Source organism: Limulus polyphemus, unplaced genomic scaffold (assembly GCF_000517525.1).
Source record: "Limulus polyphemus unplaced genomic scaffold, Limulus_polyphemus-2.1.2 Scaffold114, whole genome shotgun sequence".
Lineage (NCBI taxonomy): Eukaryota > Metazoa > Arthropoda > Merostomata > Xiphosura > Limulidae > Limulus > Limulus polyphemus.
The window spans coordinates 588,991-612,755 of NW_013665724.1; positions in this window are offsets into that span (position 1 = coordinate 588,991).

A 23,765-nucleotide genomic window follows, 5' to 3' on the forward strand; every position below is an offset into this window, starting at 1 on the left:
AGGAATCATATGTGGACAGTATAAGTCGTAGAGGGCAGTCCTGTTTGTGTGGTTTAGGACTGACATAGAGTTGTAGTGTGCGTGAATCAGTTTTACGTAGATAAAAATAAAGATCGTCAGTAATTAAATTATCTTAAGTTTAAGTTACCAGGAGTGTGAATAAGTCGAATGTGGATGTAACTGTTTTCTATAAATTAGAATTGGTTAGGATCTACATAAAAATTTTAAAAGATTAATGTAATATTAAAATTATTTAAATAGTGATGACAAAAACTCATTTCAGATCAAAGAATATGGTCACGAGTCAGAATACAAGTCAATGAGATAACGATAACACAACAGCAAAACTATTAAACAAGAAACGTCCTCTTTAATACACACAAATAAAAAGACAATACAGTTAAAGGGAAGTTCTAAATACAGCCACAATAACGACTTTAATATTTAAAAACAGATAATCAAAAAATGTCATGAGACGAACTGATTGTATCATTTAAGTACAAAGGTTTCCAGATAATTGTGCGATATTAGTAGGTGATGTCACGAATATAAAAAACTTGAAAAAAGTTGCAAGAATACGAAGATAAATGCGAATTTGATTGAGTCGCCATTTTATTTATTCGTCTCGATAAACAACACATCGTTTAAGAAGAAAAAGAATTCTGAAGACTAAAAGCCGAAAGTTGTTTCTTGTTATATAAAAGTTCGTTAAACCTCAATGGCAGTTATCGATCACTTTTGTTAAGCATCTCAATAAATTTTATGGAGTTACTTAATATTCTCGTGATGTTCACAAAGTCTGTATGTGAAGGCTAAATCATTTGAACCAACAAAATGTCGACAAGTTCGATCGTTGATCTAGAGGGGGGAGGGGAAATGCACACTCTTCGGGTCTGTTTCATCTCAACTTGTTACCGCTGCTCAAGAACCATTTATAACACCCAGATCACGCCCTACGGTCGATGGTCACCCCTATGTCACAAGAGTGATTAAAGGCACTTGTTAGTATGTCTGGCCACGTAAATAACATTCCTTCGTACAGTTGCTGTTAAGTGGATATTTCATCTGATCCTTCCCAAGAAGCTAATACCACGAGGCTCTCCGATTGTTTAATTTCCCAACCACAGCCAACGCAAACAAGAAAACCATGTACATGACAAAACCAGGTATAAGGTTCTAACTAAACACTTCTTGGCAGACGTTCGTGAAGAATGTAGAATTCGTTTGAAAGTTTGTTAATTTTTATTCGTGTTCTGAAGAGAATCTGTAGGTGTCCACATTCCTCACGTAATCTTGACTGTAAGCATGTAGGGGAGTTTTACAATCGCCGAGACATGGGTATTAAGGATTATATACTATCAGGATGTATTAGCGAATGTATAGAGCCATAGATTAGATAAGATTACTGTTATATTAGTGCAAGATAAACCATTACGTTATTGTCTCCTGCATATAAAAACAATTTTGATGTTTTTAGCTGCCAATATAATAGGCGCCCTCTAACGAAGGAATTTGGAACTTAAGGTATCTAAGTTGTCATTATTTTAATGAGGTAACGTTAACCTTAGAAATAAGTGTTCTAATAGTTAACTGAACAGAATATAATCCTTAACTAACTCTTGAGTTACTCTAATCAAATAGTGGGATTTGACTGTCTCCCTTATAATGCATCTCCGACGTCACAGAGCTGAGCGCGATTAGCGCCAAAGGAACGTGAACCTCAGACAACTAAATTCACAGTCTGGCACGCTAATTACTAAACCACACCCAGCCTTTAAAGTACAGACAAAATTAAAATATACAACAAAAAGGTAATACTTTGAAACTGCTCATGAACTACAATAAATCAAAGTAAGATTTTGTTTGTGTGTTTTTAAGCACAAAGCTACACCATGTGCTATCTGTTCTCTTCCCACCACGAGTATCGAAACCCGGTTTTTAGTGGCGTGAGCCCTCAGACTTACCGCCGAGCCATTGAGGGACGCAGAGTTAGGTCTAACTGTCACTAAACAGCACTGTAATCAATGCTAATGAATGTAACGAACAACACAAGAGTACTACAGCTATTATAAAAGCACCAACAGCAACACAAGGATAGTATAGTCATAGAGTAGGTAATTAGTAGTAATATAATGAGTCAGCTTCTGTACAGTCACATGTACGAAAGTTACTTAAATACCTTTTTGCCATACTGATGGCGTTGTTGTAGTTCAGTATGGTTTGAATTTTGCGCAAAGCTACTAATTTAGCAAAGATAGACTAGAGGGGGGGGGGGAGCTAGTCAACACCACCCACAGTCAACTCTTAGGCTGCTCGTTTACCAACGAATAGTGGGATTGATGGTGATATTATAACGCCCCCACGTTGAAAAGACGAAAATGTTCAGTGACGGGACTCCGAACCCACAACTTTCAGATTGCGAGTCGAGAGCCCTAACCTGTGGTTCGTGGGTTATCGTTCAGAGGGCTACTTATAGTCATAGCTATATAAAAAAAAAGAAACGTATTGAGGTGTTTATTAGTTTCGTGTAAGCTTAGTCACATTTTTTCTTTTTCTTTTTTGTTACTGATTTTTACCTAAATCTTTATGTCTTCAAAATTTATATTTATAAAAGTGGTTACAAGAGTTAAGAATAAAACGTGTTTTTTTGTTCTTTGCTAAAAATACAGTCTTAAGTGAACAATGGTTATATTTAATTCCTCCAGTATTTGCGATAACTAAAAACGTCTATTGAGTATATGCTTTACATTTTAAGGACAGATTTGTTTGCGGCACTGATAAATTATTTGTGTACGATAAGGAAGTTGAACTTAAAAGAAAATTGTGAAAATTAACCATAGATGTTATAACAATAATAAAAATAAACGAGTTTCTTAGATATACACGACTGTTTAAGTTTAATGCGAGTGATATGATTTAGATAGTTTAAGTACAGCACAAGTGTTAAATTTAGTTATTTTTACAAGCGATAGTTTATCGCAGGTTTGTTTACGCAACTGTTTGAAGCATACGTTGTTAGTTCATTGTGTCATGTTACTAGAACCTTCTAAGTTTTTTCATTGTTTTAATTGAGTATTATTGCATCATAATATCTCGTGTGGAACGTTCTAGGCCTCGGTCAGTCTATAAATACGCATCCAAAATGCAGTTCAAGTTAAATTAGACTGTGTGGTTGTGAGTTCAGCCATAAAGGGCGTATTGTGACGATTTGTAAAGTGAAATTACCTAGATTGTATTGTAATAACAGAGCAGAGAAGAATAATTTTTTCTTGTTAATTGTATTCTATAGTAACTGAACTAGCCTGTGTGGACTTTAACGAAAAGAGACGATTACTTAAAGCTCTGGATACAACTGTTGTAATTACCTGTGTAATTAACATTTGTATATATATGTTTGACTTGTTTTAATATAATATTTTAAAACAAATGGACTGTGTACTGTTTGTTTATTGTTGCAATTTAATACCAACAAGTCACAGACACATACTGTAAAGAATGTGGACCACACATACATAAAACCTGACACAGTTAAAACTATTACACAAAGTAGAGAACAGTGCAAGAAGAGTTGAATAGGATAATGAATTAAATTCTGATAGTATTGTAGTAAATACAACACACAAACTCTACCATCTATTTGTGAGACTATAAAGTCAGAAAATTCCAAGCATAACTGAATTGTGTTGAATGCAAGACTACATTAATACTAATATCTTGGTTTGGTTTGAATTTCGTGCACAGCTATACGAGGGCTATCTGCGCTAGCCGTCCCTAATTTAGCAGAAAGACTAGAGGGAAGGCAGCTAGTCATCACCACCCACCGCCAGCGCTTCGGCTACTCTTTTACCACGAACAGTGGTATTGACCGTCACATTATAACGCCCCACGGCTGAAAGAGCGAGCATATTTGGTGGGACGGTGATTCGAACCAGCAAACCTCAGATTGCGAGTCAAGCATCCTAACCACCTGGCCATGCCGGGCCTATACTAATAGCTAATGGTGTGCAGGTGAAAATATGGTAGCACAACTAACTAATATAAGAACACACTGAAATTTAATGAAACCTAGTTTCCAATTGTTTAACGTGTGTTAATATCGGTGTTGATTACGATGTGTAGAAGTTAGTGCAAAATTTGTATAATAGTTATCAACGAGCATGAAAGCAGAAGGTAGGAATTTTTATATTAGCACCAAGTTTGATTCTTGGGAAACATCAAAACAGAATTTTTATTTGTAGAACAAACAGCAAAAACAAACGAAAATAATGCAAATTATAAACAGTAATGAAACATACTGTAAAAACATTGTAAAATAATGTGGATATTAATTCAATGAACCAACACCTCTTGATTTTCACATGTATTTATGATAATGATATGTAAAAATGGTCTATATGTAATAAATATCTAACCCCTTCATAATTTTACTTCACTATAAAATTAATTATTGCATACTCGCTCTTAACAGTATTTGTACTATTACTATTATTTAATTTTGTTTTATTCATAAAAGTTTGTAGTATTCTCTGTCCTTATGTATTTTTGGACCTAACGAAATCTTTTAATCACTAAAATTTTACTCTTTTTTCACATAATCTTAATGTAATCTTCGATTTACGTTTAAGCATTCGCGAGTTTAATAAGTTCCAAGTAGTTTTTTTTTTATATTCTACGCATACTTTACATTAATCTAGTTTCTACAATACACAGTGGCTTAAACTCCCTCTGAATTTTAAACTGTATACAATGCTAATATAATGTTCATGATTAAAGTGACGAGTTTTTCTCTCTTACTGAACAATACCTTTTTAAAATCATATTAATTAGGCACACATATTTTTGTTGTCGAAGTTTCATAAAAATTAACTGTATTACAACTGGTTTGGCAGTTCCATTCATGTTTTGGAACAAGGCACATTACAATGTTTTAGAGCATAAGTATAATAATGTTAAGATTACGTACATATCAATCTTTTGTTTTTGTTAAAATTGTATTAAAACGTTCTGTTATTAAAATGTGGTTTCAGTTTGATTTATTTTAGGGAGAAATGCAGACAGCAATTATTACATATAATCTTTGTTTGTACGCGAAGCTGCACAATAGGCCATCTGAGATGTGCCAGCCACGTGTATCGAACCCCGATATTTAGCGTATATGCCCTCGCACTTACCGCTAAGCCACTGGGGAGCTTTACGTATAATATGAGGTTTACCTTATTTCATTATATAGTTTGGTTTACATGAGTCAATATTATAATATGGCTCTCAAGATGAAAACAAGTAAGTAATTTTTACTTCATTTTTACATGTAAGATGTGGCACACATCTATACTGCACCATTTAAATGTTCGTAGTGCCACATAAAGGCAGTATTTTTCATAAAGCAATAAGCTGATATACTCTGTATTACTATCTACATAGTCTGGTATAAGTATCAGTTGGCTTTATTATAAAATTTGCAACCAACAACACAAATACGATGTTAAAAGAGCAGCCACACTACAAATCCTACTAGCAACCACAATAACAAAAGGTTATTACAACCATCACCAAGCAGTATTACAAACCTTGCCAATAAATTCAGCAGCAGTATCTATACTATAAACCTGTATATGTCTGTTTGTCCGTGACGAAAATTGTACAACTTTTCTATCCCTGATCACTATGAAACCTTCATGAATTCTTGGGCATATCCCAATGGGATTGTAGGATCTCTTACTTTATTTCTTTCATCATTTTTTACGAGTTTGACAGCCATTTAAATTTTCCTTTCTTGCTGCTGCCGAAGTGCCGGTGAATAACGCAGACGCACGCTGTTCCTCCACCCACGTGAAGCCTACAAAAATACCTTTGTTAGTAGGAATAACGTAACTTTCAGAAGACAGTATTACAAAGAAATCAGTAATGAAAATAATACAACTATTACTAGATAGTACTATTGTGGCACTCCAAAGTACAAACTTAACGCCAACAGATAAGCCATTAAGCTGAAAAATAGACGTGTTAAGTACAGAGTAATAATAAAATAACTAAGCCAATTACGAAACACAAAAGACTGAAACAAATCTGCACAAATGACAACACTTTAGTGGATAAATAAAGCAAGTAACGTTTTGTGGCAAACAAATACACTAATAATTCTTCTCTCTGTCTTTCATCTCAGCTTTTGGTGGATGGAGTGTAAAAACAACTGAACACCAGCGGAAAGAAAAAAGCAAAAAAAAGCTTTCCTTACTCAACAAAACACACCAGCAATTCTTCGAGTTTTAGCCTTGTTTTGTGTAAAAAATAAATGAACAAACACTTAGCTCTGCTGTAAACCCCCAGAACGCCGGATTGCACGTGCCCCGCTAATATAAAAGGGAGACTACATTTTATTTCCATATATGACTAAACCGTCAGAAATCAGCTAACACTTGCTTGAAAAATTACTTAAGATCCGCTTATAGAATAATCTAGCAAGCCGGGCAGGTGTGACGATAGACATGCCTTTGGCCAAGATTCCGACCGTGCGTAACAGTACACTAGTACAGAATAGCGTAGTTCAAGGCCGGGTTCGTATATGGTAAACTAAAATGTGTTTCTATCATACGTCACTGTGCGAACATTTTGGAAATAAAATGTACGAATAATGATATATTTATATACTGTATTATAGAGTGGTTTAATTTACGATATCTCAATACCCACTACCTACTCTGCAAGTGACAAGAAGGTTACAACGACTTTCACCAGACGGCGTTATAAAACCATCCAGTAAGTTTAATACAGAATTACAATGGTGTTTTCAGTATCACCAAGTATTAAGTGGGGAATTCAATTACCTACATGAAGATTTAATCTCGTGTACAACGAAGGTACAAAAAATGAACTATTTTCTAGCTAACACTAATATTACCAAAGACATGTTTTCAAGTACTAAAAGTCCATAATATTTATGTTTTGTTTATAGAAAACCTACTAGGGCCACTATACCTAATTTCGAACCACTGATCAGAGAAAAGGCGGCCAGTCAGCAGCATCTTACTATGCACCATCCACGCAAAGGCGCTGACTGTTACTCTTATAACGCACACACAGTTTAAATTGTGTGTGTGTGTGTGTGTGTGTGTGTGTGTGTCTGGAGGTATTTTGTGGTATCGCACGAATCCGAATCCGTCTCGCCAGTTCCGAACTCTATCACAGGGTCAACCTATGCACATGTATTTTCGCTACTATAAGGATTAGTGAGACGAAAAGAAGTTAAATGTTATTAAGAAGGAAGGTCGGAACATTTTAACTATTTGACACCTAACATCGAACTATCTTGTATCATATTTTATTTTAAGTATTAGCTTTATCATTTTCACGAATCTAATCTTTAAAAAAAACTATAAATAAGAAATCTAATATTAGATGAGCGATACTTTTTTGTTGATGTAAAATTATCTGCTCTCTAAAACTTCTAATCCAAAAAATAATTATACCAGGACCTAGAAATAGGGTGACTAACAAACTCGGTTTAAAGTGTAATATAGATCGTTAATATTATTTTAAACAATTACTTCATGATTATATATTTAGTTATAAACATCATACACTTATAATATTTTGAAAATATTGCTGGCTCATTTATTAAGTTTATCAAAACCGACCACTCTTTCGTCTTTTTTACAAAAGTAAATATTGTTAGTGTATTTTTGAGAAACAACGTATTCACTTCAACAAGTATTATTAATAAAAAACTTTTGTTTTAATGGGCTTGAAAATCGATTACTGGTTTCCTGACAATAAAAACATATAGATATATTTTTTTCAGTTATGCATTTCTTCCAGTTTTAAGGAAGAGCAGAGAGGTTTAGATCGGTTGTGAAGGGTAGGAACTAACGTATTTTCCGAAAACAACCATTTAATCATTATCAGTTTTATAGCTTTATCAACAGAGTGAGGGAACTCAAATACATCACCGAGAAAATAATAACTGGTTTGATTATGAAGTCTAAGATTGATTCTCAATCAATCTTTTTTATTTTAATAAAAACCACAATTTTCTACAAGTAAAAGGAAAATGATGTAGCTAAAGTAGAGATGAAAATATTATTAAAAGGTTTTAATGAAGAGAAATTTTCAAATAGCATAAATATAATTCCAAGGATGACACCGAACTATTTCATACTACTCAAGCGGGTTTCTTTTGAATAAATGTCCCACTAAATGTTATTCTCATTTACCGAGTTGAAAGAGAAATTCATGAAATTTCGAAAGAACAAAGAAAATATGACAACAAGATAAAAAAAAGAGTAGTTGCATTCTTTACATGGCTGGTAGGTTGGAATTTCAATGAACACGCTCATATTTGAGTGTCTTATCTCATCTGTACCAACGAGTGGAATCTAGTCCAATCCAATACTGATGAATGTTCTCTATTATACATGTATTGAATGGTTAAACAAACAGTGATCAGAAGTAGATAAAAAAACACTTCAATTACTCTCATTTAAAAGACTAGTAAACAGATACAGAAAACAATGTCATGAATTTTTAAAGGTAAGATGGAATCTGAAGCTCGATACGCGAATATTCTACAATATTTTAATATTGTAACACTTTCTGCTGTTGGGTCGGTTTTTTTTTTCAGTTATTCGGTAAAAAAATAAGAATACATAGTTCATTCCATTTAATGATAACGCAAGTGTTTTATTTCTTATACCATAAATTAATTTAACTAATATTAACTAATAGGCCAGAGTTTACTATAGACGCCAACTCCACAGTTTCACTTATTTGATAATTTTTCGTTCTCTAAAAAAACTTATAGTGCATCTCTTATTACTTCGTCTAGAACATACTCAAAATTTACAGCACTGAACCAAAAGTTTGTCAAACTGACTAAACTGTGCATTGGTTATCAAACAACTGACTAAGAGAAATCTCTTGCCAAATCTAACCTAACTCGCTCTTTATATCTGGGTCAAACTGTTCCAGACGACCTGGAAAAAAATTCAATACATTTAATCCACGATCATTAGGTAACGTTAAACCACCCTCTGGCCAAACGCCAATTCGAGCGTCCAAATTAAGACATACCCTACAACACTACCCAGTCCCTAGTTTTTCAAGACCCTTGAACAATCCTATTATACAAAGTAAAATGGTACATTAAACTTCCATAATTAATAATATAGTAACTATTGACAATTAAAAACAAACATTAATATTCATAAATATAAACATTACAATCATTATTAATTAAACAAAATACTATCAAAATGTTGATTAACAAAACCAAATCTTCCCTTTTTCATTTACTGCCCCTAAGTTCTCCAGTCACCAGATAATTTTTGATGGTTTTATTTCCATGACTTATGGTACGAAAAATATGATGAACATTTGTCCTTCATCACTTATCATCTCATAAGTATGAGAAATTTCTTCAGGTAAATAGTCGAATGGTAGTTCCATCACAGAGGTTACTCTGGAAGTTATCTCAACAGGATCCTCAAGGTATTCATCAGGATGACTTACTTTAGGCAAACTCTTTCCTGCAACTAAGAAGTTTGCCATTCTCTTGCCAACATACTTCCAAAGATGATCATGGTGGACAACGTTTGTTTTGGACCACAAGTCCTTGTGGATTCTAGTATGTTGCGCTTTAAGTTTGTTGTATTCATTACCTTATGCTTTTATTCTTGTCACTGGAAGATCAACCTCTGGTGGTGTAACTGAAATGTAGCATACAGGGATTTCATGGTTATAGACAAAAATGTTTGAAATATGTCTAACTGTATATCTGTATTTCTGCTTAAAATTATATTCCCAAAGTGTATTCTTCATCAGTGTCAATTACCCACACACCATGTTGTGCAGAAGAGCTTCCAACAGTGAGAATGGTGGTACTTTATAACCAACTTGCTATTTGCAATATATATATATTTCTGCTTCATATCTGGAGGCAATTTCTCAACTTTCATTACCAGACCAGGTCAAATAATGTCCTTAAAACCAGTGTCAATCAACATGTTACAAGACTTCCCATTAACGTATTTACTGACTAATGGACTGGTTTCTTTAAATAATGCACATTTTATCTCAGTTGAGGCATATGGAGTATTTCCATCTTCAGGATATCATCTTCTTGGCTTATTGTCAAAGGTTGATTTACAGCAGTCTTGGATCTAGTGACCATGTTTTCACATTTATAGCAGTTTCCTTTCCCTGTCTTTCTCTGGGAGCAATCCGTCTGCAGTTTCTGGTAAATAAGAACTTTTAAGTTGCAAATGAAACGCATTCTGTCCTGTGGTTTACTTCTTCCATTGTGATTAAACATTTTTCTAATTAATCTTTTAAGTTTCTCTAAATCAATATCAGAGGAAATTGACGTTTCTGTGCTATTTGATCTAACGATTTCATAATTCCTGCATGGTAGGGTTAGTTGTAAATCTGTAATTTTAACATATTCAGATTCCATCACCAACTAGACAGTTTCCTTTAAATATGTTATCTACTTTGCTTTAGCCTAATTCATATATCCGTATCCTATATGACATCACTGAATTGGTGACGTGCCAATGAATCCATCATTTTACGTGAAGCCTCTGGATAAGATAATAGGGCACGTCTTTTAACATCTTAGCAAATTAGTCTATGGTACCGTCTTTTCTCCTTACTCTGCTCGTACACTTCTTTCTGATGTAAAACTAAATCTATTTAATAAGGCAGGCATTAATGCCTGATAAATGTTTTGCTTCTCAGTTGGAATGTTGTTTATTGTTGTTACAGCTGGTCCAATTTAAGTGTTCAACAACATATATAGCTTTCTGTTCACTACACTGTTCATTGTTTCAACCTGTGCCTAATATGCCTCCCACGATACCTTTCCATTATAATTTTAGTTTCTCAACTATACGACTTCGTTGAATTAGCCTTATAAATTCCACAACTTGATCAAGTTGTGATATAGCTGTAATAGTCCAATGTCCTATGTGTGTGAAGCAAGTGTAGCCCAGTTAGGTTCTCCTATTCCATATGGCATAGCTAATGTGTTTGAAGTTGGAATTCTTGAGCATACGCAGAGTGGTGTGGCTAGTTCGATCTTTGCATTTGCAAATCAGTTTCTAGATGTTTTATTCCGACGTTCATTTCTTTCTCGATCCCCTTTTCAGTTCAGTCGTGTCCTTTTGTACTTCTTCAATTTTCTTACGATCTTCTGTACCTTTTTTATAGCTTCTCGATATTGCCTTTGACCAAACTGATTTTTCTTTGCAATTTCAGTCTTTTTTCTTGATTCACTTTTAACTTTTTTTTTTCTTTCTTAATTTTCTGTAACTTTCATTTTCGTCTTTCTTCTAATTTTCCCGTTTCTTTCTTCGTGAATTTTTTTCCCACTGTTTCACCATTTCTATTAAATTTTCAATCTTGCTTCAAAGAAGTGTCGTTTAATGTTCAGTCTTGATTTCATTTTTACTATAAATAAACCTATTTCTGAATCCAGTTTTGCAACAGTTTCTATTGAAGTTTTTATTTCTTATTATTCCATAAAAGAAGAACGCTAAGTCCAGTATACTTAATGATCACAAAAGGATGTTATATGTTTGACTACAAGTTAGCTTAACTAATATTCACGGATTGACTTACGATCCACAGTAGACTGTGATAGAACATATTCACTCACTTACTTACTAATTTCGTGCAATACCTTGTATCTCTTATTACTTCATTAAGAAGACAAACTCAATATTTATATAACACCGAACTAAATGCTGACAGACACGCACTAAACGTGAATTAATTATCGATTTATTGACTAATAGAAATCACCAGATAAGTTTCGTCTAGCTCGCTCTTTATATCTCGCAAATGTCTAAATTTAAATACAGCCTACAACATTATTATTTAACAGCGGATAATGAAATCCTCCTCATGATTTTCCATTATTCTTGGATCATTTTTCCGCAAACTAGTGGTTATTTTCGTCTTTCTCTTTGAACAACCCAAGATTAGGGGTTTGAATAAAATGCATTTCAGTGTACAGGATTTTGCGAGGATCAATTCACATTGTATAGAACAAATGATGTTTGTATTAACTTCAGTTAAAGATAGGTTTTACATGCTGATTGAGAATAACAAAAAAAAAAACGTATTGAAAACTTTCTGTGATAGTTTTTGAAACATCCTGTTCCACGTCTAAATTGTCATGAAATGAACTTTTGATCTTCCTTGTACGTCAGGGAAATTTATTTCCTCCAAGACAAGTACTGATTTAAGATATTATATGTAATAAGTTCAAAATCTACACTTTACTCTTTAGATGTATGTTGTGTAACATACCCGTGTCTTCTTTGTTCATCTTTACTTTAGAACCACTTCTAGCTCATATTCTTTGCAAGTGAAAGAAAAAGCATCTTTTAGTGAAGTTGTGATATTGTTTACAATAATTAAAAAGTAATAATAACAATTACCAACTAACACGGGTTCAGTTTATGCATTTTTTAAAGATCATTACATAAGTTATTCAGAGGGCTAAGTACGTCACATCAAAACGATTTTGAATATGCAAATCAGCAAGTCACTTGATACCTACAGTCAATATAAAGTTACGGTGGAACAGAATATATCGGAACTACATTTTCGCATTGTTTGGTGTAGCTTAGGTAATATGACGCTAGCGAACATTGATCCTTTTGAGAAAGGTGCATAAAAGCCCCCTCCGACCCAAAAACCTAATAAACTGAGATCATAAAAGACGCGTTCAGATCTAGGATACAGATTTTCCAAGATGGGGATATACATCCCTTTGTATTTAACGGCACTGGAAATATACATCCCTTTGTATTTAACGGCACTGGAAATATACATCCCTTTGTATTTAACGGCACTGGAAAATAAAATAATATCGATTCACTTTGGGCACATGCACCATACGCAATAAACCTGCAATAAGTCTTACCCCAGCCGTTGTAGATGAGGCATTTCGTAACGGATGAGAACCCATGAAATCAAATATCATTGGCAAAAGTTGTCCACATGACCAAGGCAACAGTATGCAACAAAACCAAGAAGGATATTTCCCGGAAAAATGACATAAGTCACGTGTCCACAACTTGCTTCTACGACGTATCTGTTCAACTGTCGCATACCTCAACAAAGTTGGAGAACATAACGGCATCCATGTTATTCTATATGAAAACATATCGATCCAGTCGCCGGATGCTGCACCTTTGAATTTTTAAGCGATTGATCTGTTGAGACGGGCCCTAAGAAACCGTTGCTCTTGTCGCCCTCATAAACTAGATGGCTTATGAGAAGCAGCACTGGGAAGAGAGGTGTATTTTGAACAAGGCAGTCTTACGACTAAACCTTTTGTAATAATAGCTAAGCTGCAGGCCTATTGTCAAGATGCATGGTCGTCATACAAAGGCGAAATTGACTGTAACAATGTGGCAAAACTCTAAAATCATTTAAATATAACGTACTCAACCCGTGTAGCATGCTCCAAATTGAAAAGACGTCAAATAAAACGTGAATAAGCAACAATACTTACGGTATAGCTGACGTAACCAGATGTTCATGATAGTGTTGGTACTGGGTCCACAGCTGTTTATTGAAAATATTACCTAAGCAAATAAAGAAAAACTAGATCTAATACAAGTTGAATATAACAAATATATGAAGTTCAATTAAAGAGGAGTAAAAGTTGCAGTACATAAACATTACCTTATTTAGCGATTTTCACCTAACTTTTGTTTTGTTATAGACGATCTTTACTCGTCGATTATTAACATTTACCGAGTAATATTTTAGATACCAGTCTGTCCTCGCATATTTTATGTACTTATTCTTATGGAAATAGGTATCGTTTCCAGTCCTTTCGATTAAGGACACATTTTCTCATGGCGGAAACGTAAAAGATACGTAATATGGCTTGTTAATCCGACCAATATCAAGAAATATTATTTTGCTTAGAGCACCAGAAACGAAACCCACAACACGGAGCCAAAAATATGGGATATTTTTGGTTTTTGAATTTCTTGCAAAGCTACACAAACATCCCTAATTTTTAACTGATAGAGTAAAGGAAAACAATTAGTCAACGACACCTATTGCCAACTTTTGGGCGATTGATGGAATTTGACAGTTACTCTTATAGCGCACCCATGGACCCAAGTTGTGAAGCACGCATTTTCAACGTGACATGAGCCATGAATTCTTAAGTTCAACGTCTGTGCACATCAATCATTAACCATCGCCCGACTCTATCAATAAATTAATATACTTAAACAACATAAAAACGCCCTCTTTTTAATGTTCATTCAGTCACATTGCATATAAAATATTTTTCTACTGGATGTAAGGAAGAACGGTTTTAGTATAACACCTGCAGTCAAAGTTTCATTGAAAATAATAACTTAACAGCTAATACTTGCTCTATATTCAAATTATTAGTTGTTGCACGAGAATACGTTATGTATCAGATTAGTACTCCGTATAAGAGAGAACGTTACTCCGATTGGCACTCTTTCGAGAGTATATTATCCTGATTAACGCTCCATGTAAAATGGCATGATATCCTGACTAGAAATCTATGTAGAAGAACTTTTTATCCTGTTTAATACCCCGACTTAAAGGGGTTATTACCGTAATTAGCTATCCATGAAAAAGAGCACGTTAGTACGAGAATATGCTAACATGTTTAGCATCCAGTCTAAAAGAGGTATATTGTCCGGATTAGCTCTCCACGTAAAAGGTTATTCTGACGGTAGCACAAGAATATGTTACCCCTAATTAATAGCATTATTACAAGAGTACGTTACTTCTAGTATAAAGTATGCTATTGTGGTTAGTACTATGTGTACGAATTGATGGTACCCTGATTATAATACCAGGCCACGAGTATGTTGCCTGGTTAGTATCATGTGTACGAATTGATGGTATCCTGATTATAATACTAGTATGTTGCCTGGTTAGTATCAACATGTGTGCAAAAATTTATCATGTATACCGATAAGATGTCCATATACGAGAGTATATTATATATATTGCATTAATGCTAAAAAAATGGATATCCTCCAAGACTGTCTGTTATTCATGATGATAATCAATGATTCTAAGAGAATATGTCATTTATTAACAAATATAACAACGTTATACTCCCAAGTATTATTTATTTTAAAAAGCATGCTGGGAATGAGAGTACGCTGTTTATTGACTTGTGTAAGAATGGTATACTCTCCCATGACAGTGTGTTATTCGCGTCGTATTGTTCAAGTCTTATATACGGGTCTTAAAATTTACCCTCTTCACAACATTTTTCAATGCTGTAAAATTACACTAACAACTACCACCATATTATTTGACTATTTTTGTTTCTATTAGATTTTATAACGCGTGATCGTTCAGCGATTCCTGGATATTTTTACATGAAAGGATAAAAAAACAAGAACTATTACAATGTTTTAAAAGAAATAACACTTAATTCTTAGGCTGACCCATTAAGAATTTCTATTAAAATAAAGCATCACAGTTAAAAAAGGCAAGTTCTTAGCTGCGTTCATTCTGTAGTTTTAGGGTAAAGTTTTTAACTGCAGAAAGATGTTGCAAACTATACGAAAACGTACTGTAATCTTAAGTGTAAAGCAGTTTTTACTGGGAATTGTTTGTTATGAATTTCGCGCAAAACTACACGAGGGCTATCTGCGCTAGCCGTCCTTAATTAGCAGTGTAAGACCAGAGGAAAGGCAGCTAGTCATCACCACCCACCGCCAACTCTTGGGCTAATCTTTTACCAACGAATAGTGGGATTAACCGTAACATTATAACGCCACCACGGCTGAAAGGGCGAGCATGTTTGGTGTGACGGAGGTTCGAACCCACGACCCTCAGATTGTGAGTCGACCGCCCTAACCACCTGACCATGCCGGGCCTACTGGGAATTAAAGTTATTCAGAGTGCTGGTGTTGGTATTCGTCTAACGGAAGACAAATATACGTAATATTTTCGTCCCGATTGTAAAATCTGCCTTAAAGCTCTTAACTTAGCCCAAAAATATCTTGCACGAGAAAATACTTTTAAGTTTTTAATCCCCAAGAACAATAGTCTACTGTTCAAAGTCATTCGTTGTAGAGTATGCCTTTCCCCTGAAGCATTCTCCGAGAAATAACTCGCTCACTGAACTGTTAGATGCCGACGTTTAGATTTGGTATTTTCTAGGAACTGGGGCGATTGCAAGAATGAACGGAAATTAGGTTAATTCATTACACCTGAGAAACGCTAACATTACGTCATTATCGTCTGCGGGCGTTTCAAGGTTCGGTAAGTGTAGGATAGATGAACTTGGTTTCCGTAGCTTTCACGTCAAGAGTTACTGATATAATCTAGTCCATATGAATGAAATGGATAGACATCACGTTTTGTTAAAAATATACAATTAGGACATTAAAAATGGGTACAACTTACGAATACCTACCTCATTCACAACCCTAACAAAAGAGTGTGTGTGTGTGTATTTACATGCAGGTTTGGCAAGTTTTAACAGTTAGAGAAACGAGAAATGCTTAGAATATGCACACAGCATACATCTAAGTCACAAATTGACTGAAGTCACAGTGAATTCTGTTCTACCACACATTTGGGAGCATAAAGTGGGCTAAACATTGTAATCATTAGTTTCTTCATCAGGAGTACTGTTCATCATTTCTGCATCCGATATACCATCAGAAATAAGAACTAAGTTAGAATTTTTGTCACACTATGCCTTCAAAATGAACTGGTATTATCACTGCGTATAGATTGCGATGAAAATTAAAAGCTGTTTTTCACTACACATGCTTTAGGTATTTCCAGTATCTGAACAAAATACATCCGAAACTGTATGGAGAATATGTATCACCATGTCGTAACCAGCAATAATTTGCAATGTATGATGCAGTTTATCAGGATCAACAGCATACTTGATTAATTGAGACAAAGTGGTTTAACTGATATTAGATATCTACAAATTATAAAACTGGTAGTATTAACCCTATACTTACCGATTAGGACCACGTGGGTCTCGCTGGTTTTTAAAAACATTTAAACTATTTATGCAACAACTTGCTTATGGGTCAAACATTTTGTTAGTTATGGAGCTCCTAACAACACTCAAATTAAAAAAAAATAATTAAAAACAAACAAAAAAAACCATCAAAACTAGAGTTAATCTTATTATGTGAAATTACTCGTTTTTCTCTGTGATGCGTATAGAAAATGAATGATTTAATCCACGTGGCCATTGCTTCACACTTAGTGGTGTAACAGGCAGAAATAAAATTACTATTACGTAATATGTGGAACCCAGCAATAACAACAGTGCACAAGTTAACCGGTAATTAGAGGATTAAATGTGAAAAACGACAATGTCTGTGCGATTCACTTGTGAGGCAATTCTCCATCTGATCATCCTGAGGTCTTTCTGAAGTGATACCGATGACATAGTCTTGTTAACATATAACGTGATCTCGAAGGTTAAGTTAGTTGTGCACGACTTTGTTGAAAAGATCGTGTAAGCATATAAACAGTGATAGCCGAACAAAGAAAATGCTAACAGCTGCAAACTCGTTTTTTTGTTGTTGTTGGAGAGAGGCCCATTACAGTTAAATGAAAATCATGACGCCAGTTATATTCGATATTAAAGACACCTTAAAAACTAGTATTGCTCAAAAATCACACACTTTTTGGAAGATTGATGGGCATGTTATATATCCGGTACCATCAAAGCAAATTACGCTTAATAATCTTTATTGTAAACAATAATTAGAGAATGTCACACCAGTGTTCTATGAAGTATATTAAAACTGCCGTGTTCAATGAATTGAAGTTAGTGTAAGTTTCAGCATGACACTATTTATGCTTAAGAATTGGCACTGTGGTAATAACATTTCATTTCAACGCCATATGCCCCTCAGTGGCACAGCGGTATGTCTGCGGACTTACAACGCTAGAAACCAGGTTTCGATACCCATTGTGGGCAGAACACAGGTAGCCTATTGCGTAGCTTTGTGCTTACTTACCAACAAACAAACAAATAAATGTCCACGAAGGTGAGTGTTATGCTTAAGAATTGGCATTGTGGTAATAACATGAAGGTGAGTGACCAACAATGTTTGGAAAGCAAACTGAATGAGAATCTATACAGCGTTAAGTATTAAAATCTTGTATGTATAAATGAACCATTTAAATGTGCATTAAAAATTTTCAACAATTTGTTTATTTAGATTTTAAAATATTGGATCTCAAACATAAGTATATTATGTCTCATACATAATTGTCAAATGCTACGATTCAGTAGGGGTTAAGACATAAGCCTGTAAATAACTATCCCAACTCTCACATGGGTGTTGTTTTGTTGTTAAGCCAAAGCTTCACAATGGACTAGTTGTGCTGTTCCCACCACAGGGGTTGAACTCAGAATTTTAGTGTTATTATAAGCCTTCAAGTCTGCTGCTAAATCACTGGAGAGGGAGCGAATTCTTATCAGTAGCCATCAAATATTTTATGGTGGTAGTTTTCTCAATAACCACCTAACAGAACGAGTTATCTAAAAATCATTCTGGAAGTACAAGCTGTATATGATTTGGAAAGAGTGCATAATTTTTCTAGAATATCTTACGAACACAAACATAAAGTGCACACTTGTCACATACCCGAAACCATTCGTACTGCTTTGGATATTTGGTATTCTGTTCATTTATACGCCTTGGGAGAAGAGTGAACATTGCTCTTGTGTCGCTTCTGTATACCCAAATCCGTGTAAAATAGCTTGTTCGCAGCTCCAAACGAGGTTCCTTCTTTGACTGTAATGGGTTGTTCTTAGCTTGCAACTTTCTTCATCAGCTCCAGTGTGCCACTGATAGACAGTTGTGGAGAAGTCACGTTTTCTATGCTGGAATCAAATCTATCCCCTGCTTTACCGATACGATTCGACACAACAGGTATCGCTTTCTTCGCAAAGGGAAAACTGTATGACTTACATCTTTTTATAATAGCAGAATAGGAGAACTCTGTGCTACAAAATTCTGTAAAGGGCCAGTTTGAGAGGTCACGTGCATTCGCAAATCACCACCTTTCAACTGAATTACAAGAGGATTAGAGCTTTCAACTTAGATAGTCACAAGCTACAGGGATGGCTAGAAGCAAGGTGACTATACAATTTGTTAACAGATCTCGAAGAACCTTCTGTACAACCACGCAAATAGCCAGTTGGGATTAGTTCAATCGGTTCAAAAATAAATTACATTATATGACTATATTTTATTTGTGTTATTTAATAGGTTAGAGATAGGCTTTGTTCTTTGATAATATTATATTGATAAAAATCACAAAGTAAGAATTAAATTCATTGTTTCTTCTGGAATCACTTATTTTCCCTTCTGCGCTTTGAACGATCTTTCTAAGTTCAAAAGTATATTTTTTGGATTATCATCACATAACAAATTTCAAAGGTACTTGTAATTTCGATTTTTTTTGGCTTTTTGATTTTGACTAGCAGTATTCCACTGTCTTTATTTAAGGAGTTTATTCGTAGTGATAAAACATGATAAACAAAACTATATTCTTGAGGGATGACAGCAAAAGTTTGAGTTAGGCAACATTGAAATATTTCAACAATCACGGTGATAAAACATGGCAAACAAGACTACATTCTTGAGGGATGACAGCAAATGTTTGAGTTATGCAACATTGAACTATTTTAACAATCACATTTGACAGACAAGAAGGCAGACAGCTAGTCAATAGCGGCTATTACGAACTCTTGGACCACTATAATGGAATAGTGGGATTTGACAATTACTCTTATAACGCACACAAAGCGCGGGAAGCGATTTTGCAGTAACGAAACGCAAGCTATGGACTTTAGAATTCACTGTCCGAAATTCTAACCATTGGGTCATAACCGGTCAAATAACGACTTATTAGTGAGTGATATATGTATGTATGTATGTATGTATGTATGTATGTATGTATGTATGTATGTGTATACATATATATGTACACACATACATATATACACACACACACACATATATTATATATAAATGAAAGATTTACAAAAAAATTGAATAGCTTGCCAAAAAAAAATAAAAAATTATGTCACTTAGTGGTAAAGTACATCACGAAATACAAATACAAAATTATGTGCAGCTTAACTAACAAAGCTGCATCACCAAGTGTAAAAGTTTAATATATAATATGTACAAAAATGATATGCAGTTTAACAAACAAAACTACATTGCCGAGCAGAAAGAACAACGTTAGGAAAAACGTAAAAATGATGCACCTTGATAAACACGTTATGCCACTGACGGAAATAAATGAAAAAAATGACGATACACAGGATGACAACCATGTAACCTGTGCAATAGCAAACATCTGAAAGTGTATAACATTATTCATTCATACATATCTCTAGGCTTTCTTGACAAACTGCAGTTATTCTCATCTTGTCAAGTGGGCATGGTTGTGATTGAAATCCCGTTAAGGATCCGGTGAAACACTGATAAAGTTATCAAAGTCTTTCTTTGTCGCCGATTTCATTTGTCTCAAGTGTTCTGCTTCGAGAATACAAACAAGAGGTCGCCAATGATCTAGCCCCACAGTTAGCACGCTACTAAATAAATCAACTCTTGACTCAACCAATAAAAATCTATTTATGTAATTTGCAGTGCTCTATTTACTGTTGTATTTTTATGAACTCTATTCTGAAAAATTAAATTTTACATACAAAACCGCAATGGTTCATGTTTAATATGGTATTTTATTGAAAATTTTCGAAAAAACGTTTTGTTGGAGAGGCCCATTTCTCAGTAAACTAAAATTTATATGTATTAATTAAAGTATCCAAAATAATGTGCATTTAAGTTTTTTTTTTTTTTTAGATGATACGTACTCTATTTATATAATACATATATATATGCCTTTATATATAACCACGTCTTACAGCGCCATCCACAATCCACATTTTTCTCTCACATTTTGATAGCGAACGGTGAAATTCGCGCAAAGCTACACGAGGGCTATCTGAGCTAGACGTCCCTAACTTAGCAATGAAAGGCTAGAGGGAAGGCAGATAGTCATCACCACCCACCGCCAACTCTTGGGCTACTCTTTTACCAACGAATAGTGAGATTGATCGTCACATTAGAACACTCTCACGGCTGAAAAGCGCGAGCATGTTTGGTGGGACGGGGATTCGAACCCACGACCCGCAGATTGCGAGTCAAGCGCCCTAACCACCTGGCCATGCCGGTCCGACATGATAAAAAACAAAATGGTCTGGTTAGTTACTGTTAAGAATAAAGCTACACACACCACAGGTATCGAAACCTGGTTTTTTATCGTCGTAAACCTGCAGACTTACGGCTGACCCACTGATAACTAAAAAAAAATAAAAAAAATGTAACTTTATGCGTTTTAGTTGACAGTAAACCTACTTTCATTTTACGGAAATCTTAAAGGCTGATTTAAAATATTGGAATATTCTCTATAAAATATAAAAATTATCACGAGTTTAATATTTTATAGACTCTCAGTCATTCTTTATTAATTTAATGAGAGATATTCATTACTTATCGAGTACCCCCAGTGATAAGTCTGAACACTTATAATGCTAAAAAAACAAAAAAAGGGGGGGATTGATGGGGCGTAGTGCTTAAATATTCTAGGTAGAATTCGAAAAAAAAGAAGAAAAAAAAAGAGAGAGACAGAAACTTACCGAAACACCCTCGATTACCTGGCATTCCTGTTGAACCCTCCACGGCAGACAAATCTATTGTCAATAATTAATACAGAAAGATGGGGATGCCTCGGCCTTCTGCCCCCAGGCACTTGTTTCCTAATACTATCGATAAGTTAGGCCTACTGGCGTTAGGTGATTATGTCCCTTACTCGCAACACAACCGGTGATATTCTGTCCACATAGAACACCAAAAGCGCGTATGCATTCATTCGTCCATGCACATCTATATACCTTACTTCGTCTTATGCAGAGTTACATGCGAGACTGCCCAAGCAGTCATTACATTTTCCTTTGGCGGCGTGCGTTCTGCTTTGAGTGTTCCGAGCGGAAAGGCCGGTCTTCCCGGGAGCGCCTGATGCCCACCAGGTATAGCAGGGACTACTAACCTACTAGCCTTCTAGACCAACTCTTTTTGAACGAATCAGCGACGACTTCGAGAAGCCAGTTCCTCTCTTAACACGACCCCATCCAGGTGTACACTGTCTTCTCTTATTTTTTTTTTTATTTTGGTTGGTATAAAGTTGTATAGGGATTAATTCCTGGTTAATTACAGTAATCGCGTAATTAAATTGCGTAAATTACGCAATATAATTTTAAAAATAACACTTTTATAATCTACATATAGGTGCACATGAAGCTGAGATTGTGTATTTTCTACCAGAAAGTTAAAACACGTGGAAATAAAACAAGAATCTTGCATGAAGGTATGAATAATACAATAATAACCAAAATATTGAAATTTGTGACCCCGAAATTTAATGCACGTTTCAACCTTTGCATAAAAGATGACTGACCACGCAATAACTGAAAATTTCAAGTATTTTATGACAAAGGCCAATTTTTCAAAATTTACTTAATATTGATTACTCAAAAGATTGTGGTGAAAGAAGGGTTTGTTTCCCCATTTATGTTCTTTAAGTTGCTTAGTTATTAGAACAATTTCATTTTGTGATATATTTCATCTGGCATTACAAATGAACTTGTGAAAAACAAAATCTAAATACTTTTAGACTATGTATTTTCACTTATTTATGAGAAACAACAGAAATAATTAAAAATGACAATTCTTCATAATTTCTTTCTAGAATCTTAATAAGCTTTGTTTCCAGTATTTGCGGTAAAGCTACACAACTTTTATTTGCCGGGCATAACGGCTCATAGAATGGCTCCGAGTTTTTCCGTTTGTTTTTTTTTCCCCCCCAAGTACAAACTTTTAGTTCATAGCTCCGCCATCTCTTGACCGATTTGAGATCTAATTACAGTTTTGGACTCAGGATGTCAAAGCCTTTCGATTGATGTATTTGACTACGCCCAAGGTCACATAGCTTACTTTACTCTAATCCTGCCTAAAAGAATTTCAATTTGAGATTATACGCAAACCCCATACCTGGTATTGCTAGCGCACAAAAATATAGCTGATACAAAGGAAAAAATAAAAAGTCTCGTAGATGCATGTACTATAATCCTGCCTAAAAGACTTAAGTGCCGCGGCTATTTAGAATTCTCTCGTCGTTTTTTGAATTTCGCGCAAAGCTACTTGAGGGCTATCTATCTGCACTTGCCGTTCCTAATTTTGAATTGAAAAACTAGTCAACAGCAATCACTGCAAAGTCTTGGGCTACTATAATCGAATAGTGGGATTTGAATGTCACTCTTATAACGCACCCATGACCCCTAAGTTTGGAGAGAGAATTCACAGCAAGGGGACACGAACTCGGAATCACAGTCTGGCACACTAACTATTAGGCCACGTTCAGCTCCACGTTCGTAATATGAAGAAGCCTTATGATAAGTGTTTTTTTGCAACTTGATAACCTACTTCGTTTTTAACACTACAGACATACCTGTTTGACTAGTTAACATACTGTGTAGCTTTTAAAAGTTAGTTTTTTTATGTATTTATGGCACAGATAAGGCTATCTGCCGCCCTACCTCATTTCAAAATACCGACCATAATCCACGTTAAGAGATTGACTGTCACTCTTACAATACATCCACAGTTGAAAACGTGGAGAAT